This window comes from Culex quinquefasciatus, chromosome 2 (genome assembly GCF_015732765.1).
Source record: "Culex quinquefasciatus strain JHB chromosome 2, VPISU_Cqui_1.0_pri_paternal, whole genome shotgun sequence".
In the NCBI taxonomy this organism is placed as follows: domain Eukaryota; kingdom Metazoa; phylum Arthropoda; class Insecta; order Diptera; family Culicidae; genus Culex; species Culex quinquefasciatus.
In genome coordinates this window covers 112,228,563-112,243,779 of record NC_051862.1, presented here as the reverse complement: position 1 = coordinate 112,243,779, position 15,217 = coordinate 112,228,563, and the positions used below count along the sequence as shown (strand labels likewise).

Here is a 15,217-nt window from a genome sequence, read left to right as displayed (position 1 = left end):
AATTATTTGCTTTGCCAAGAGCAGAGCCCTGCAGAGGAGAGTAACTCCTGTGAAGCTAACCCTCAGCCGAACATGGCTGAGGAATTGCAGGATTTGAAACTAATTACGATGAAGCCGCGGATTTTCCCTATCCCCAGAAAATTACCAGATGGGATGATTGGAGATTCCGACAACAATTTTCTTCCGTACATTACCGTCGTTACGGAACTAGGAAAATTAAAGTTTTGGTTGACACTGGGTCCAATAAAAACTATATTGACCCCAGTGTTCTAAATAGCAACTCGGTGTTACAACCAAAGCCAATTACAGTGAGGAATATTGACAAAACGCACAATATCGAGTCCTTTACGGAGCTCCAGATTTTGTCAAAAATACCTCCCATTAAATTTTTTGTTTTTAAATTTCATAATTATTTTGATGGGCTCATCGGATATGAAACACTTAAAAGCCTTAAAGCGAATATTATCACTGAAAGAAATATTCTAGAACTGCAAGGGCTGACCATCCCACTAAACCGAAAATACCCTGACTCGTTCGCAGTCAAGCTCAAACCGTATGAAGAAACTGTGTTGAGAATGCCCACAGTAGCGGACGAAGGGGAATTTCTGGTGGAGGAAGCCATACCGGTAACAAAAGATGCAATCGTGTTGCCTGGGTTATACTGAGCCTTCAATAACTTTTGTTATGTTCTACTTAAGAACATCCGCGATTTCCCAGTCCAAATTTGCCCTTCTCACCCGATTCCCAATTCAATCCACAACTTCGAAATATCAAATATCCCACCAGACATTTGCGAAACCAAAACCGGGCCAAAGGCCAAAACAATAAAACAATTAAAATTCGATCATTTAAATGACGAAGAAAAGGCTGCACTGATAGCTATTATCTCAAAATTCCATAAAATTTTCCATACCGAGGGTGACGACCTCACGTTTACAAACGTCATTAAACACAAAATCAATACAACGGATGAGATACCGACACATGCTAAAAATTATCGTTACCCCCATTGCCACAAAGAAGAGGTGCAGCGTCAAATTTCGCAAATGCTTACACAGGGCATTATTCGACCCAGCTCTTCACCTTGGTGCTCTCCGATTTGGATTGTTCCCAAGAAAATTGACTCCGAAGGCAAACAGAAATGGCGCTTAGTAGTCGATTATAGAAAGTTGAATGAAAAGACTATAGATGACAAATATCCGATGCCAAATATAAATGAAATTTTGGACAAGCTGGGCAAATGTCAATACTTTACCACTTTAGACTTGGCATCTGGGTTTCACCAAATTGAGGTCCACCCAGATGATGTGCAAAAAACGGCTTTTTCTGTTGAGTATGGACTTTATGAATATGTTAGAATGCCATTTGGGTTGAAAAATGCTCCGGCTACTCTACAACGCGTAATGAATAACATTCTTCGCAATTTAATTGGAAAGTGTTGCTTGGTGTATATGGACGATATAATTGTCTATTCAACATCTTTGCAAGAACACTTGGAGAATCTCACTAAAATATTCAGTATTTTGGAAAATGTCAATTTGAAGATCCAATTAGGAAAAAGTCAATTTATGAAAAACAAGTTAACTTTTTAGGTCACCTTGTTACTGACGAAGGGTTAAGCCAGACCCAGAGAAAATTAAGGTCATTCAAAACTGGCCCACTCCAAGAAATCCAAAAGAATTGAAAGGATTTCTAGGCCTTTGGGCTATTATCGAAAATTTATAAGGGATTTCGCCAAAATTACAAAACCGCTAACAGCCCAACTTAGGAAGGGCGAAAAAATTAAACACACACCCATTTTCCTCAAAACAATAGACACCTGCAAACAACTAATTACTAGCTCAGACGTCCTGCAATACCCCGACTTTTCGAAAAATTTCATTCTCACAACAGATGCCAGTAATTTTGCTTTAGGCGCTGTCCTATCACAGGGTGCCATAGGCAAGGACAGACCTGTTGCATTCGCATCCAGAACGCTAACGAAATCAGAGGAAAAGTATTCGGCTATCGAGAAGGAACTCTTAGCTATCGACTGGGCCACGAAATACTTTCGCCCATATCTATTTGGTAGGAAGTTCACCTTGTATACCGATCACCAACCACTGACGTATGCACTGAATCTAAAGACACCCAACTCTAAGCTAGTCCAATGGATGCTAAGGTTACGCGAATATGACTTTGTACCTGTTTATAGACCAGGTCAACAAAATGTTGTAGCTGATGCGCTATCCAGAGTTTTGACGGAGGTTAACATAAACGAAGAGGAACCAGAGAGAGAGATTCACAACCGGAAATTCAAAACAATGACTTGATTGAGATAACCGAGTCGCCTGTCAATACCTTCAATAACCAAATCATTTTGAAGATGCATGACACTAGTTCGGAAGCCTTCGAAGAAGTATTTCCTAGGGTATATAGGAAAACAATTTCAAAGTCTGGCTTCGATTCCAGATCATTGAAAAAGATCTTCTATGATAACATGGTACATACAAAAGTTAATTGCATCTACTGTCCGGAAGAGCTAATCCCGGCTATTCAAGAGGTTTATAGGCAGTACTTCAGCCAACTCAACCCGTTTAGAATAAAAATATCCCTGAAATTTTTGATCGATTTAAAAACAGACGAAGAACAGAACGCTATCGTAGAAGAAACTCACGAAACCGCACATAGGGAATTTTGGAAAACAAAGCAGAAATTTTCAGAAGATTTTATTTCCCAAATCTGAAACAAAAGATAAAGAAATATGTTAACCTTTGCGAAACCTGTAATAAACAAAAGTACGAAAGAAAACCATATAAAATCCGTTTAGGTGAAACACCTATACCTAAGAAACCGTTAGAAATCATACACGTTGACATTTTCATAATTCAACCTAATCTATTTTTATCAGTTGTTGATAAATTTTCTAGATTTGGTACTTTGATTCCAATAAAATCTAGGTCAATTCCTCATGTAAGAAAGGCGTTTATCAAATATTTTTCACTATATGGAAATCCTGCGTTAATCGTGTCGGACAACGAACCAGCAATAAAATCGATTGAAGTAAGAGGACTACTAGCAGACCTAGGAATTCAGCAATATTTTACACCTTCCAATCATAGTCAGGTTAATGGAATCGTAGAAAGATTTCATTCCACTTTGTTGGAAATCTTTCGTACAAATAAGCATAAATTTGAAGATTTATCGCTTAAAGAAAAAATATTGATATCTTGCACACTATACAACAACACTATTCATACAAGCACCTCTTTAAAACCACGGGAAATATTTTACGGAATAATAGACGGTTCTGAAAGACCCTCAATATGGATGAAATTATTGAGTATAGAAACAAACTATACGACGGGGTCACGGAAAAAATTTCAAAAATACAAAAACAACAACATGACTACCACAATGCAAAAAGAGAAAATGAACCTTCTCTCGACATTGGAGGGGTTGTGTTTAATACAACTCAAGGAATAAAATCGAAGTCCAGAAATAGATTTGAACCCGTCGTCGTAATAGATAACAATAATCAGACTTACGTGGACGAAAAAAATCGGACGCTCCACAAACAGAAGCTCCGGCGATTGAAAAATAACCCAGTCCTTAACGTTTCTAACCTATTCTTTATTTTTTAGGGCGTGAATAACAACCGTTACCATTAGAGGGAAGACTCTGGATCCTGTTAAACTCCTTCCTTAAGAGCATACCGAATGATTAGGTTGCATGAAAATTTACTTTTCTTTTTGTATTCGCGATTTCAAATGCCTCCCGAAAATAACAGTAATTCAGCAGTAAATCCTATGTAAATTTACGGCGTAACTTTCAATTACACACTTTTGTAATTCCAAATTACATCTCATAGGAAAAAGGATTGTAATTCGTAATTACTGCCATGTAAAGTTACACTAGAAAACATGTAATATTATTTTCATGAAGGAAAATTCCGCTTATCCGTAATTTTACATGCAATCTCATTCACACTTTTTCCCGTAGCCGGGAGAAGAAAAAATAACATTTCCCAGCACTAAAACTTATTCCTTTTTAGATGAAGATTCCACTCATTCTATTCTGGGCCTGGGTCATCCAAGCGGACATGCAGCTTTACGACTTGAACACCAACCCCGGCGTTGTAATGTTGCGATCAGGAAGAAGATATATCAAAGAAGGTAACATTCGAATTTACCATAAAATTGACCTCCAGGCATACGGACCACTGATTGTTCGGTGTAGAACCGCTATCAACAGCCTAAAAACAGCTAGGAATTATAAAGAGGTTATAGATTTACTAAGCCATAGGGTCGAAAAAATCATGAACATGTACCGAGATCTTTACCCTAAAGAGGTAGTAAGAAGAAAAAGAGCTCTAGATTTTCTAGGAACTGGGATTAAGTTCATAACGGGTAACATGGACTCCGATGATAGGGCCCAGATCAAGAGCGACATAGATACAATATTGAATAAGGAAGAAGACCTCGTTAAACAAAATAATAAACAGATAGTTATAAATAAACAGTTAGAAACAAGAGTAAACAAAATGATTAGGATTATTAATGATCAGCAGAACAATGCCATACTACAACTGAACGATTTCAACATCTTAAAACAGACAATTATTGCAACCGATCACCTTAACCAAATCGAGGGCCATCTAGATAGTATAGCTGAAACAATCCATCTGGCAAAATTCAACATCATCTCGAAATCGTTTTTAGAACCAGAAGAAATAGGACTAGTTCAAAAAAACCCTGATTGAGCAAGATGTTGCTCTTCATAATGTTAATCAAATCTACGATTTTTTAGAGATCAAGGTAGCATACTTGCAATCGAATCTATTTTTTTGTTATATTGGTCCCGCGGTTAAAACAAGGAACGTTCAAAAGTTATTTGTTAGCAGCCATCCCAAAGAATGGGAAGATCATTCAACTCCCGGCACCCGACGCTTTGGTCGGCGGAAACCAAACGTATTTCATCAGGCAGCACTGTGCGGGTGGTGACTCTATTGTGGTATGCAATGAAGAGGATCTTATTGACGTTAGTGGCGACAACTGCTTCGACCCAATATTTCGAGGCTCAACAGGTGACTGCGTGTTCACCAACTATTCAAGCACAAGTAGAGTAAGGAGGCTAACGGACAATCACATTCTTCTAAACAGCGGAAACAAGACAAAGCTGTCATCAACGTGCGGCCTCCCAGATCGTAATCTGAGCGGTAACGTTCTGATTTTTTTCGAAAACTGCACTGTCCAGATTAACGACGAAATTTTCAAAGACGTCTTGTTTAACACGAGGGAGAAAATCGACATAATCCCCCTAAACGGACAAATTATTAACGAAGGTCGCTTCAATGCAAGCCTATCTCTGCAAAACGTACACGAGCTGCACCTAGCTCATAGAGAATGGCTAGAGAGCATTGAGAGGAAGGCCACCGCGACGGATTCCAGAAACATAGGAATATTTTTCGTCTTTTCCTGCCTTTTCTCGGCGATGTTTGTAGCCAAGGTTTGTGCGAGACGCACAAAACTGAAGGACGGAGGAGTTACGGATGCCCGCCACCACCCTAGCCACCATGCCCGTAGTGACACACACACCTGCGCTGCCCACACGACCGATGCCACGACCGATGCCACGACCGCTGCCACAGCCGACACCAACACCTCTCTGGAGAGAGGCAACGATAGCCGGAAGAAGCTTAAACTTGCGCTCAATAAAGCAGTATTGAACTAGCAACCGAGTAGTTCACTTGACTCTAGAGAACGCTCCCCCAACTTATATATATATATATATATATATATATATATATATATATATATATATATATATATATATATATATATATATATATATATATATATATATATATATATATATGTGTGTGTGTGTGTGTGTGTGTGTGTGTGTGTGTGCGTTTTTTTACATTTCCATTTCCTGTTCTACATACATATGAGTCCATGCGAGGGTTTAACCGCGCCCAAGAATCGCGTTGCTTTAGATCGGTTAGTCATATGCAGCCCTCTCCTTGGACCAACGAGACGTGTACCGATTTGGTAGAGCCAACCGTCATAACGTGCTCTCCTTCACAGCCACACTCGTGGGTTCTCAACTCCTGTGACCATCGAGACGTGTACCGATTTGGTAGAGCCGACCATCATAACGTGCTCTCCTTCACAACCACACTCGTGGGTTTTCGACTAGGCTTCTAGTCGTTCCTCCTCTGGTCGTCTCTCCATCTCCGCTGGAGAGCCGAAGTGATCTGCGTCACCGCTCCGACGACCGCATTCCACTTGGCGATGTCGCTGCACATTCTTCGCACCACATTATCCGGGCTGGTGTCTGCTCCGATAATGGCCAGCATTTCGCTTCTCGCTGCCTCGAAGCGAGGGCAGCTGAACACCACGTGCTCTGGTGTTTCCTCGCAATCGACGCAGTCCGGACAGAGAGGAGACTCTGCATGTCCGAACCTATGCAGGTACTTCCTGAAGCAGCCATGGCCCGACAGGAACTGTGTGAGGTGGAAGGTGACCTCTCCGTGCCTTCTGCTCACCCACGTGGATACGGACGGGATAAGCCGATGCGTCCATCTGCCTTTCTCCGTGGTGTCCCACTCACGTTGCCACCTTACCAGCGATTCGGCTTTCGCAGCTTCCCGGATACCTCTCGTGCCTCTCCGGGTGTAGCGCACGGTGTCCTCCTCCAGTGTGATGCCGATGGGGATCATTCCGGCTATGACGCCAACTGCTTCCGACGAAATGGTCCTGTACGCGCTTGCAACCCGCATGGCCATCAGTCTCTGCGTTCTGTCGAGCAGCGCTCGATTTCGCTTCGTCCCCAGCGCCGTCCACCATACCGGTCCGCCGTACCTAAGTATGGACGTCGCGACACTTGCCAAGAGGCGGCGCCTACTGCTCCTGGGTCCAGCGTTGTTCGGCATAATCCTCGACAGTGCCATGATCGCCTTAGCCGCCTTCTCGCAAGCGTAATCGACGTGGCTGTTGAAGTTCAGCCGGTCATCCACCATCACCCCGAGGTACTTGAGCGCTCTCTTCGAGTGCACGACGTGTTCTCCAACGTGTATCTGGGCCTGCTGCACCTTTTTGTGGTTACTAACCAGTATCATCTCCGTCTTGTGGTGAGCGATCCGCAGCTTCACCTCGAGCATCCAGTTCTCGATCATTGCGATTGCCTCCATAGCCAGCACTTCGACCTCCTCGACATTTTCGCCGGTTACCGTCAGCACTATGTCGTCTGCAAAGCCAACAATCTCTACGCCGTTGGGTAGCCCCAGTGTCAACACTCCGTCATACATTCCGTTCCACAGTGCTGAACCCAGAATGGATCCCTGCGGAACTCCCGCGGTAACAACAACGGTTTTTTGTCCATCGGCAGTGTCGTAGACCAGCACGCGGTTCTCGAAGTAGCTCTTCAAGATCATGCACAAATAGTCAGGCACCTTCATTTTGTGCAGCGCTGCTGCTATGGCCGCCCAGCTCGCACTGTTAAACGCGTTCTTGACGTCAATCGTGGCTATTGCGCAGCAGCGGTTCCCCCTGCGTTTTTTCCTCCGCGCTTCGTCGGCTTTCTCGACCATTTTCCGGATGGCGTCCACCGTGGATCTCCCTTTACGGAAGCCGAACTGCCTCGCTGCTAAGCCATGCTCGCTCTCCGTGTACTTGGTCAGCCGGTTAAGGATGATCCGTTCCAGAAGCTTTCCGAGGGTGTCCAGCAAACATATAGGCCTATACGATGATGGGTCCCCCGGTGGTTTGCCTGGCTTTGGCAGCAACACGAGCTTTTGAACCTTCCACGGGTTGGGGAAGTGTCCTTCGTCCAGGCATTTCTGCAGTACTGTTCGAAACCTGTCCGGGAATGCTTGAACCGCCGATTTCAGGGCGAAATTCGGGATTCCATCCGGGCCGGGAGCTTTCTTCACCTTCAATCTCTTCGCTACTGCCACAAGTTCTTCGTTGGTGATCAGATGACCTTCGGCGTTGCTACCCCTTCGTCGTTGTACGGTGTAGGAGGCCATGTCGTTGGGTCATGTCTTGGGAAGAGCCCTTCCACAATTACCTTCAGCTTGTCGGGACACGTTTCAGCCACCATCGATGGGCCTCTGATCTTCGCCATCGCGACACGATATGCGCTCCCCAAGGGTTTGCATCAGCGTCTTGGCATAACTCCTTGAAGCAGTTTGTCTTGCTGCATTTGATCGCTTTCTTGAGCGCGGCCTTTGCAGACCGGTACTCCTCTCTGCGCTCCTCTCTAGTTGCTTCGGATCTTGCTCTCTGGACTCGTCTTCTGGCGCTGAGGCAACTTGCCCGAAGGGTACCGAGTTCTTCATTCCACCAGTAAGCTGGACGACGACAGTTCCTTGGCTCCAGTCTCCGCGGCATTGTTGTGTCGCATGCTGTCACCAGTTGTGCTGTTAGCACGTCGGCACTCAAGTCTTGGGGACCATCACACCAATGGAGCGCTTCCACGAAGAGACCCTCGTCGAAGTACTGCAGCTTCCATTTCCTTCCGTAGGACCGGCTGCTCCTATCTGGTACAGGGGCTCGTCTCCCGATGCTGTACCGGATCGCTTGGTGATCGCTATGGGTATAGTCCTCACTCACCCTCCAGTTCATGTCGGCCGCCAGCCGCGGGCTACAGAACGTAACGTCGATAATGGACTCACGACCGTCTTTGCGGAAGGTACTGCTGGTTCCGCGATTCGCCAGCCTAACGTCTAGCTTTGCCAGAGCTTCCATTAGGCTATGCCCCCCTAGCATTGGTGCACCTACTACCCCACTCGACCGCCCACGCGTTGAAGTCACCTCCGATAACGATCGGGTTTCGTCCGATCAGTTCGTCGGTCAGACAATCCAGCATCTGCTGAAACTGCTCCAAGGTCCATCTTGGGGGGAGCATAGCAGCTACAGAAGAAGGTTCCGTTTACTTTGGCGATCACGAATCCTTCAAACGCCCTCGAGACCACTTCCTGTATGGGGTACCGCCCCATCACGTGTATTGCCGCCATTCTTGCTGTATCCGCGACCCAGTTTCCGTTGTCGTGTGGAACTCGGTACGGTTCTGCAATGATTGCTACGTCACACCCCGTCTCCGCGGTCGACTGCCACAGCAGTTGCTGTGCAGTGTCGCAGTGATTGAGGTTCACCTGGGACACCTCCATTACTTTTTGCCCGAGGCCAGCTTCCTGTACACCGGGCAATTAGAGCCACCCGTCGCATGGCTATTGCCATCGCCTTCTTTACAGAGCACGCACTTCGGCTTATTTTTGCAGTCTCTTGCCATGTGGCCTTCTCTACCACATCTTCTGCAACTGTTGGTTCCAAGCTTCCCATGCGCCAGTGCCAACGCACACCGCGGGTTTGGTTTTCTAGCTTCGGTACGTGCCTGAACCCATTTTTGTATTGGTATCTTGGTACATCGTACCAGCGCACCACGACACTCTCGGCTCGCCCCATCGGTTTTGTGTCTGGCACTCACCCATGGCATGAACACAGCGTGCCGTGGTACGTGTCGTGGTATTGAACCCGTCTTGTACCGCCAGCGCGTACCACGGCACGTACCTCGGCTCGTGACGAGTGAAGCACCTTGGCTCATATACCGGGTTCATGCCATGGGTGAGTGCCAGACACAAAACCGACGCGGCAAACCGAGAGTGTCGTGGTGCGCTGGTACGATGAACCAAAATACCCTCGGTTCGTGTGAGTCGGGTACGGGTGTAAACCGAACAAAGCAGGCGCAAAGCAAACCCGAGGTACAGTTGAACCGCGTGTACCGCACGGTGCAGGGAAGCTTGGTTGGTTCGATCGGGACCGTCGCAATTTCTCGCTTGGTGGCCGAAACCCATACAGCGGAAACACCTCGTCATCTGCTGGGTCACTCGAGGAACAGGCCTCAGTGGGCACACCGACCACCCTACTTTGACCTTGCCGACTTCCAGCAGCTTAGACGCCGAAGGCGTCGAAAGTCGGATCGACGCAATTTGCGTGCCGCCGTAGGCTTTCCTCAACCGGATTGCCATCGGTGTCGTACGGTCATCCAGAAGAACGATCAGCGCATCTTCCAGCTCTTCCTCCGTCGTGATCTCGTCCAGGTTCCTGCACTCAATCGTTGTCTCCGGCGATAGCGCCCTTACCTTCGACTCGCAGCCTACGGCTTTCTCGACGAGGATTTAAAAGCTGAGCTCTTGACCGCGGGATCATTCTTCAGCTCAAAAGCATCGCTCCGGTCTGTGTGCGCCTGGTTTTAACCACGTTCTCGCCAAGCTCCTTGAGTTCCGGATCGGTTCGTACTTTCCGGAGGAGGTCTGCGTACGAAACACCTTCCTTCACCTCGACCACCAAAGCCTCGCCTTTGTTACGCTCCCTGCTTCTGCTTCTTTGCGTCCTCCTCCTCTCCAGGCGTTTCCCTGTCCCTTTTTGTGCTTGGGCCGGGCGGCGTTTTCGGTTCTTTCTCCCGTAGCGCTTCCTCCTCCAGTTTTGCGTTCAGCGTTTCTTCGGCTCTTTCAGCTCTGAGCTTCAGTGAATTCCGCGTCACCACCAGCGAGCTGTTTTCGCGCTCTGCGGCATTCATGGCTGCCTTGACTCCGTTCACCATCTGCTTGATTCTGGTGTGGACGTTGTTTTTGTCCTTGATGAAATCAAAGAGTTCGTTGACCCTCCTTCTGACCTCCTGCAACGCGGTCCTTCCGAGCAGGACTCCGTCCTGAGGGGTACTGCCGGCGAAGTTCAACAAGGATGACTTGGGAGTCTCCTCTCCAATTACTCCTATCTGCTGACTCGAAGCAGCCGCCTGGTTCAACACTGGGGATCTCAACACCTTCCCGCTTCCACGGAACGCGCTCGCCACTCCGCCTGCTGTGTCGCCGCCGTTTGACTCGCCTCCTGCCATTTCGACGTTTGCGTCCTCTTCTACCTCCGTGTTTTCCGATGCTTGGGGCGCATCGGGACCCTTTTGTTGGTTTGTTACACTTGTCTTCATTTTGAATCCCACGAGTCGCTAGGGAAATACGGTCCGCTGCGCCAGTGCCCTGTCGTGACGCAGTAAGGGCAAATTACATGTGGGGTTCGCCCCTGTGCCCCACAGGCTCCGTTATCGACTGGGAATTTGTTGAACCCCCCCAGCCATGCATCCCTCGACGCGGGTCGCGTCACATCTTGGATTCGGGGTTTGGTGAGGTTTTGGGCTAAAATGCTTATAGCGGCGTTCGATCGCTTGACAGAGGTGTTTACGGACCCATGTGGTTTTTTTCGAAGAAATTAAACAGAGCCCTTGTTCAATTCCGCCACGTCCTAGACATCCTCCCGCTGCTGGTCCGGGGCGATGCAATGAATGTATGCAATCGCCGACAGCTATCCGCCAACTGCAACCCGCCCGGTAGCTGGCAGCTAAGCTCCGCAGGGACCCTCACCTGTCCCCAAGGTTCACGTGTGTGTGTGTGTGTGTGTGTGTGTGTGTGTGTGTGTGTGTGTGTGTGTGTGTGTGTGTGTGTGTGTGTGTGTGTGTGTGTGTGTGTGTGTGTGTGTGTGTGTGTGTGTGTGTGTGTGTGTGTGTGTGTGTGTGTGTGTGTGTGTGTGTGTGTGTGTGTGTGTGTGTGTGTGTGTGTGTGTGTGTGTGTGTGTGTGTGTGTGTGTGTGTGTGTGTGTGTGTGTGTGTGTGTGTGTGTGTGTGTGTGTGTGTGTGTGTGTGTGTGTGTGTGTGTGTGTGTGTGTGTGTGTGTGTGTGTGTGTGTGTGTGTGTGTGTGTGTGTGTGTGTGTGTGTGTGTGTGTGTGTGTGTGTGTGTGTGTGTGTGTGTGTGTGTGTGTGTGTGTGTGTGTGTGTGTGTGTGTGTGTGTGTGTGTGTGTGTGTGTGTGTGTGTGTGTGTGTGTGTGTGTGTGTGTGTGTGTGTTTTTTTTTTTTTTTTTTTTTTACAAGGTCGGAATCTGCTACCAGACACCTGAGAATTCATTTCTCAGGTAGTGTGGGGTTGGGAAAACAAAAAGAGTTTTCCCGACCCACTAAACCAGTCCTTGAACGCCGTGCCCTTGTCCCCCCGGGACCACCTTTCGGTATAACTTCGGGGGGAGGCGTTGCATTTTCTGCACTAGTCTACTTACAGGATCCATGCCGGGTGCTAGAACCATTTCCTGTCCTACATACATATGAGTCCATGCGAGGGTTTAACCGCGCCCAAGAATCGCGTTGCTTTTGATCGGCTAGTCATATGCAGCCCTCTCCTTGGACCATCGAGACGTGTACCGATTTGGTAGAGCCAACCGTCATAACGTGCTCTCCTTCACAGCCACACTCGTGGGTTCTCGACTCCTGTGACCATCGAGACGTGTACCGATTTGGTAGAGCCGACCATCATAACGTGCTCTCCTTCACAGCCACACTCGTGGGTTTTCGACTAGGCTCCTAGTCGTTCCTCCTCTGATCGTCTCTCCATTTCCGCTGGAGAGCCGAAGTGATCTGCGTCACCGCTCCGACGACCGCATTCCACTTGGCGATGTCGCTGCACATTCTTCGCACCACATTATCCGGGCTGGTGTCCGCTCCGATAATGGCCAGCATTTCGCTTCGCGCTGCCTCGAAGCGAGGGCAGGCGAACACCACGTGCTCCGGTGTTTCCTCGCAATCGACGCAGTCCGGACAGAGAGGAGACTCTGCATGTCCAAACCTGTGCAGGTACTTCCTGAAGCAGCCATGGCCCGACAGGAACTGTGTGAGGTGGAAGGTGACCTCTCCATGCCTTCTGCTCACCCACGTGGATACGGACGGGATAAGCCGATGCGTCCATCTGCCTTTCTCCGTGGTGTCCCACTCACGTTGCCACCTTGCCAGCGATTCGGCTCTCGCAGCTTCCCGGATACCTCTCGTGCCTCTCCGGGTGTAGCGCACGGTGTCCTCCTCCAGTGTGATGCCGATGGGGATCATTCCGGCTATGACGCCAACTGCTTCCGACGAAATGGTCCTGTACGCGCTTGCAACCCGCATGGCCATCAGTCTCTGCGTTCTGTCGAGCAGCGCTCGATTTCGCTTCGTCCCCAGCGCCGTCCACCATACCGGTCCGCCGTACCTAAGTATGGACGTCGCGACACTTGCCAAGAGGCGGCGCCTACTGCTCCTGGGTCCAGCGTTGTTCGGCATCATCCTCGACAGTGCCATGATCGCCTTAGCCGCCTTCTCGCAGGCGTAATCGACGTGGCTGTTGAAGTTCAGCCGGTCATCCACCATCACCCCGAGGTACTTGAGCGCTCTCTTCGAGTGCACGACGTGTTCTCCAACGTGTATCTGGGCCTGCTGCACCTTCTTGTGGTTACTAACCAGCACCATCTCCGTCTTGTGGTGAGCGATCCGCAGCTTCACCTCGAGCATCCAGTTCTCGATCATTGCGATTGCCTCCATAGCCAGCACTTCGACCTCCTCGACATTTTCGCCGGTTACCGTCAGCACTATGTCGTCTGCAAAGCCAACAATCTCTACGCCGTTGGGTAGTCCCAGTGTCAACACTCCGTCATACATTCCGTTCCACAGTGCTGAACCCAGAATGGATCCCTGCGGAACTCCCGCGGTAACAACAACGGTTTTTGTCCATCGGCAGTGTCGTAGACCAGCACGCGGTTCTCGAAGTAGCTCTTCAAGATCCTGCACAAATAGTCAGGCACCTTCATTTTGTGCAGCGCTGCTGCTATGGCCGCCCAGCTCGCACTGTTGAACGCGTTCTTGACGTCAATCGTGACTATTGCGCAGCAACGGTTCCCCCTGCGTTTTTCCTCCGCGCTTCGTCGGCTTTCTCGACCACTTTCCGGATGGCGTCCACCGTGGATCTCCCTTTACGGAAGCCGAACTGCCTCGCTGCTAAGCCATGCTCGCTCTCCGTGTACTTGGTCAGCCGGTTAAGGATGATCCGTTCCAGAAGCTTTCCGAGGGTGTCCAGCAAACATATAGGCCTATACGATGATGGGTCCCCGGTGGTTTGCCTGGCTTCGGCAGCAACACGAGCTTTTGAACCTTCCACGGGTCGGGGAAGTGTCCTTCGTCCAGGCATTTCTGCAGGACTGTTCGAAACCTGTCCGGGAATGCTTGAACCGCCGATTTCAGGGCGAAATTCGGGATTCCATCCGGGCCGGGAGCTTTCTTCACCTTCAATCTCTTCGCTACTGCCACAAGTTCTTCGTTGGTGATCAGATGACCTTCGGCGTTGCTACCCCTTCGTCGTTGTACGGTGTAGGAGGCCATGTCGTTGGGTCATGTCTTGGGAAGAGCCCTTCCACAATGACCTTCAGCTTGTCGGGACACGTTTCAGCCACCATCGATGGGCCTCTGATCTTCGCCATCGCGACACGATATGCGCTCCCCAAGGGTTTGCATCAGCGTCTTGGCATAACTCCTTGAAGCAGTTTGTCTTGCTGCATTTGATCGCTTTCTTGAGCGCGGCCTTTGCAGACCGGTACTCCTCTCTGCACTCCTCTCTAGTTGCTTCGGATCTTGCTCTCTGGACTCGTCTTCTGGCGCTGAGGCAACTTGCCCGAAGGGTACCGAGTTCTTCATTCCACCAGTAGGCTGGACGACGACAGTTCCTTGGCTCCAGTCTCCGCGGCATGGTTGTGTCGCATGCTGTCACCAGTTGTGCTGTTAGCACGTCGGCACTCAAGTCTTGGGGACCATCACACCAATGGAGCGCTTCCACGAAGAGACCCTCGTCGAAGTACTGCAGCTTCCATTTCCTTCCGTAGGACCGGCTGCTCCTATCTGGTACAGGGGCTCGTCTCCCGATGCTGTACCGGATCGCTTGGTGATCGCTATGGGTATAGTCCTCACTCACCCTCCAGTTCATGTCGGCCGCCAGTCGCGGGCTACAGAACGTAACGTCGATAATGGACTCACGACCGTCTTTGCGGAAGGTACTGCTGGTTCCGCGATTCGCCAGCCTAACGTCTAGCTTTGCCAGAGCTTCCATTAGGCTATGCCCCTAGCATTGGTGCATCTGCTACCCCACTCGACCGCCCACGCGTTGAAGTCACCTCCGATAACGATCGGGCTTCGTCCGATCAGTTCATCGGTCAGACTATCCAGCATCTGCTGAAACTGCTCCAAGGTCCATCTTGGGGAGCATAGCAGCTACAGAAGAAGGTTCCGTTTACTTTGGCGATCACGAATCCTTCAAACGCCCTCGAGACCACTTCCTGTATGGGGTACCGCCCCATCACGTGTATCGCCGCCATTCTTGCTGTATCCGCGGC

General features: G+C 49.1%; 1 protein-coding gene and 1 long non-coding RNA gene across 5 annotated transcripts in view; both read left to right on the top strand.

Moving 5' to 3' along the window:
* The window catches only part of LOC119766635, a 6,940-nt gene extending 1,225 nt beyond the window's left edge, over positions 1-5,715 (top strand). The window contains exon 2 of the long non-coding RNA XR_005277023.1: positions 4,034-5,715. This is a non-coding gene — a long non-coding RNA (uncharacterized LOC119766635). The remainder of the gene's footprint in view (positions 1-4,033) is intronic.
* Positions 1-15,217, top strand: part of LOC6039992 (integrator complex subunit 3 homolog) — a 254,482-nt gene that overhangs the window by 210,618 nt on the left and 28,647 nt on the right. The window lies entirely within an intron of this gene.